The 5,453-nt window shown below is 41.6% G+C and overlaps 1 long non-coding RNA gene across 1 annotated transcript; it reads right to left on the reverse strand.

Moving 5' to 3' along the window:
• Window positions 1-754: 754 nt before the first annotated feature.
• LOC127533057 (uncharacterized) lies at window positions 755-3,434 on the reverse strand. The gene is made up of 2 exons (XR_007940633.1): window positions 2,925-3,434; window positions 755-1,430 (listed from the first exon to the last, which is right to left on the reverse strand). It is a non-coding gene; the product is annotated as an uncharacterized LOC127533057 (long non-coding RNA).
• Between the last annotated feature and the right edge of the window lie 2,019 nt (window positions 3,435-5,453).

Below are 5,453 nucleotides of genomic sequence, written 5' to 3' on the forward strand. Positions count from 1 at the left end.
ATTGGCAGCTATTTGCAGTGTCCTCACGCCAAAGCCACGACGTCTGGCCAAAATCGTCACCCCAACACCACCGTCAGACTCCCATAAACCACTCTGAGTGTGTGTGTACATCTCTGGATGGTGCGGTCACGTACAGCGCTTGCTTCTTTCGGCTGCATAATAATAATCCGTCTGCATTTGTGTGAAGGGCCCAGTTTAGTGTGAAACGAGGCAGGTTTGTTCAGTTTTGTAAAAGCAGAATTTTAAAAATAATTCCTGGAGTGAAATACGATGTTGCTCATTGTTCTTTTGTCATTTTGTGTCTCATTTTGTGTTGTTTTTATTGTTTTTATTGTCTTTTTTTGTCGTTTGTCTCATTTTTTGTGCTTCCTTTTTGGCTCGTGTTTGTCATTTTTGCTTCGTTGTTTTGTGTATTGTTTTTGTCGCTCCACGCTTTTGTCATTTTTTTTGTCTCGTTTGTGTCATTTTTCCATTTTTTTAATCATTTTGTAGCTTTTCTTTATAATTTTTTGCCTGTTTTGTTTCATGGAGCTTGTCTCATTTTTTTGTCATTTTGTTTATCGCTTTTTTAATATTTTCTCCTATTTTTGTCATTTTACGTCTCATGTTTTGTGTTATTTTTGCTGTTTTTTGTCTTTTTTTATCCGACTTTTGTCATTTTTCTCGTGTTTCTGTCATTTTGTGTTTCCTTTTTGTCTCGCCTGTGTTTTTTGTCTTATTTTTGTGATTTTGTGTATTGCTTCATTCGTTGTTGTGGGTTTTTTTTTGTCTCGCTTGTGTCGCTTGTCCATTTTTTTTGTTGCTTTGTAACTTTTTTGGCAATTTTTTTGTCTCTTTTGTTCCGTTTTGTATCGTTTGTCTCATTTTTTTGTCATTTTAATTCAAGGACATCCTTTCAGGAGAATTTTTCCTGTGAGTAACTCTTGCTCCATGAGTGCATCTTATTGGAAAAACCTTTTGTAGTTGCTTTTCCATCATGTGCAATTTTTCAGCACAGTAAGGATCGATTTAGTTTTAGGTTTCTGCATTGCTGTTAAAGATCTCCTTTTGTAGCTTTTTCCAGGTTAATGCAAATCTTACATGTCCTGATAGTATGTGTTTTAAGTTTCAGCTGAAAATTCTGCTCCGATCATTAATTCTGCCGTGCTCATTGCTCATAATACCCCTGGTTTTCAGCCTTGTTTCCGTGTCTGTCAGTGACTGTGGCACTCAACGCTTCGCCACAAGAACAACATGAAATACTGATCATGAAACCGTACATCATTTGTAAGAGCGGCTGTCATACGCACTTAATGTAATAAGAAGAAGTATGCTGTTTGGAACGCAGCTTTACTCTGTTCAGTGAGAGGCAGAGATGAGCCTGGAGGAGGAGTCCTGTCCTGTTGTGATGTCACACCAGGTCGTAAACCCGAACAGCTCATCCAGTGACACTGAGGACGAGATTAAAAACAAAGAGACGCTGTGTTTTGTTTAGTACTCCCCTTCAATCGCATGGTAATCATTACCGATGCAGGTTTACATCTTAATTAACGTTAATAATCAGAAATATCTGTCAGATTGTACACATTATAAACTTCACTGTGTACGGTTTACTGCAGCACTTTTTCCCCCAATTTACACACGCATCCACCTAATTATGTGCAATAAATGATACCTCATCCTGTTGTAGTCTTCTCCAGAGTATTTAAAAAAATCATCTGTATATGTTTTCTGCAATTTTTGCACTGCGTTTTTTTCTTATTTATTCCTGTACTGCCTTTATATGTTTTCTTTTGGAGCTGCTGTAACGGTGAACTTTCCCCACTGTGGGATCGATAAAGTTTATCGTATCTTGTCGTATCTTGTCTTGTCTTGTCGTATCGTATCTTATCTTATCATATCTTGCCTTGCCTTGTCGTATTGTTTCGTATCATGTCTTATCTTGCCTTGCCTTGAATTGTCGTATTGTATCGTATTGTACGATACCGTATCGTATTGCACCGTACCGTACCGTATCGTATGGTGCTGTGCCGTGCCGTGCCGCACCACACCGCACCGTACCATACTGCACGTGCCGTATCGTATCGTACCATACCATATCGTATTGTATCGTATTGTACCGTACTGTAGCGCACCGTATAGCACCGTACCATACCGTATCGTACCGCACCGTACCGCACCGTATCGTATTGTACCGTACCGCACCGTATCGTACCGCACCGTACCGCACCGTACCGCACCGTATCGTACCGCACCGTACCGCACCGTACCGCACCGTATCGTATCGTACCGTACCGCACGTACCGTACCGTATCGTATCGTACCGTACCATACCGCACGTACCGTACCGTATCGTATCGTATCGTATTGTACCGTACCGTATCCCCGTACCGTATCGCCGTACCGTACTGTACCGTACTGTACTGTGCCGTGCCGTGCCGCGCCGCACCGTACCATACCGTATCGTATCGTACCGCACCGTATCGTTTCGTATTGTACCATACCGCACCATACCGTATCGTATCGTATCGTATTGTACCGTACCGCACCGTATCGTACCGCACCGTACCGCACCGTATCGTATCGTATTGTACCGTATCGTATCGTACCGCACCGTATCGTATCGTATTGTACCGTATCGTATCGTACCGCACCGTACCGCACCGTATCGTATCGTATTGTACCGTATCATATCGTATCGTACCATACCGCACGTACCATATCGTATTGTACCGTACCGCACGTACCGTACTGTATTGTATCGTATTGTACCGTATCGTATCGTACCGTACCGTATCGTGCCGTGCCGCACCGTACCATGCCATGCCGTGCTGCAGCGTATCGTATCGTATCTGACACAGAACTGGGCACATATGCAGGCTTCTGGACATACATCTGCAGTTCCTCATGTGACAGACCGTGTTTAGGATGAGATATGGTATTACCTTGGAGTGACCTTCTCCCTCCAGACACACCGATTGTAGTCAAATTTCTGCAGTTTCTACACCCACCATCCACACCAACCACCTCCCTTTGGCATCCGCTTGGTAAGGTGTTGCCTTTGAGGTTGATCATAACGCAAAAGCAGTGATATAAATGGCAGACATCTTGTGCTTCAGAGGCAGGCCTGAGGAAAAAACTGAAGAGTTCGTCCCCACGTCTGTCTCTGTCCGTCCCTCAGCGGCTGTCTCTCTGTTGTGTCGTATTAGTGCCAGCATCAGTCAGTTTGCTGCTCTGCTGCCAGCTGCACTTCTGACTGGAGAGTGCACATCATTCATTTTAATATTTACACTTCTTCTGCCTCTCTCCTTCCACCTCTCCTTTCCTCTTCCATCCATCAGCTCTATCCACCCATTTCCTCTTTTTCTTCCCCTTTCCATCCCTCCGCTCTCATCCTTCACTCTTTCCTTTCATGTCCCGTCCGCTCATTCATCCGCTGTCACCCTTCCCCTCTGCCTTCTTCTTCTTCTTTTTCATCCCTCCTTTTCTCTCTCTACCTCATTTGTTCACGGACACCACTCTCTTTAATTCGTCGGCTCTTTTCTCTGTGTTGCCTCTCGTTTTTTCTTACTCTTGTGAGCAGAAACAATTCAGGTTTTGTACAAAATATTATGAACAATCTGACATTTCTTAAAAAAAAAAACTAAGCTAAATTTCAACAACATTATGCCTCGGTTTATCATTTCCACATTACAACTTCCAGATCACGATGTTTAGTCACAGGGATGTGGAACAGAACGATACAGTATTTTATTTAATGATCAAAATGAGACCAAAAAATCAACAAAAACTAGACAAAATATTAGAAAAATGAGACAAACAACGTGAAACAAAGGAAAAAAGAGACAAAAAATTACAATGCAACAAAAAAATGGACAAACGGCAAAAATTAGAGAAAAAATGACAAAACAGAGAAACAAAGTGACAAAAATAGACGAACAACACGAGTGAGACAAAAAACATACACAAAACAGCAAAAACAGCACACAAAAACAATGAATAAAGCAAAACACAAAATGCACAAAAAACACAAACGAGACTAAAAGGAAACGAGAAACAAAACGACAAAAGCATGAGACAAATGACAAAAAAGACGGAAAAAACAACAAAAGCAAGACAAAATATTACAAAAATGAGACACAAAAGGACAAAAGAACAATGATCAATCTAGTATTTTACTTTATGATCCAAACAACTTGTGAGGGTCTAGAAATTACTTTAAATTTATAGTTTTACCAATTTACAATCGGCAGTTAATGTCTTCCACCTTGAGGGCCGGATTGGACCCTCTGGAGGACCGCTTTTGGCCCACGGGCCTCATGTTGGACACTCCTGGTTTGGACCATAGTTCCTTCACCTCCAATGTTTCTGTTCCCTGGAGAAAATGCCCCCATAGAAGCCTTCATCCCTGTTAGTCCAGCCTCTCTTTCTGCCTTTCTGCATGAAACATTTAAGTCCTCAGTGAACCACCCGTCTTCCTCTGCTTTGCTGCACTCCACACACACTCAGCACACCCCCTGACGAGTCAACCTGATCAAAGGTGTGACGGCTCTTTGACCGAGGACGCTCTGACCAGCACAAACACAAACACAGAGCTGAGCCTCGGTGTGTGGACAGCCGGAACTCTGCTGCCCTCTGGTGTTCGTGGCGATGAAGCGCTCTCATTACTGCTGATGTGCCTGGCCTCTGATTTTATGTGCTCCAGAGAATAAATCAGTGTGTGTTTGTAACATCAAGGTGATGCAGGACTAAATGCGTCACGCTGACACATGCGCTGACGCAGGTGGGCTCCATGCCTGCACACTGGACATAATTCATGGATTAGAAAAAAAACTGCTGTGAGGCAGGGCCGTGTCTTTGGTGTTCTGAACGGGGATGGGGCTTATCTATCAGAATGGGAAGAACTTTCCATTGTTCTGACTTGAAAGTGAAGTGTACACTCAGTTCTTCACAAAGGGTTACCTCCACGGCCTCCTTGGTCGGTTTAAATCCCCTGCAGCCGTGGCTGAGGATTCACATTAGTGTGTTAACCCTCCTCTTGTCTTCATTTAAAGGCCCCCAAAAATATTGTTTCCTTGTCTGAAAAAAATCCAAAAAAATTCAGCATAAAAAATTCCCCAAATTTCTGAGAATTTGCAAAAACCTTCAGGAATAAAATTCCAATAATTCCTAAAAAGTTCCCCTTTAAAGTTTCATTTAATAAAATCCACCAAATTTGGCAGGAAAATTCTTGTAAATATTTTCAAAAAATATCCTAAAAATATCTAAAGTGATTACATGTATATGTCAGTAGAACTTCTAATATTTTCTTTAAGAACATTCACATAAAAATCAACCAAAATCCAGCGAAATTCACTGGATTTTGGTTGATTTTTTTGTGTGGAAGATTTTTCTAATTTTTTGAAAATATTTACTAGAATTTTCTTGCCAAATTTGGGGGATCTTTTTTTTTTAAATAAAATTTTTGAGGGAAA

This window comes from Acanthochromis polyacanthus, chromosome 3 (genome assembly GCF_021347895.1).
Source record: "Acanthochromis polyacanthus isolate Apoly-LR-REF ecotype Palm Island chromosome 3, KAUST_Apoly_ChrSc, whole genome shotgun sequence".
NCBI classification, from domain to species: Eukaryota; Metazoa; Chordata; class Actinopteri; family Pomacentridae; genus Acanthochromis; species Acanthochromis polyacanthus.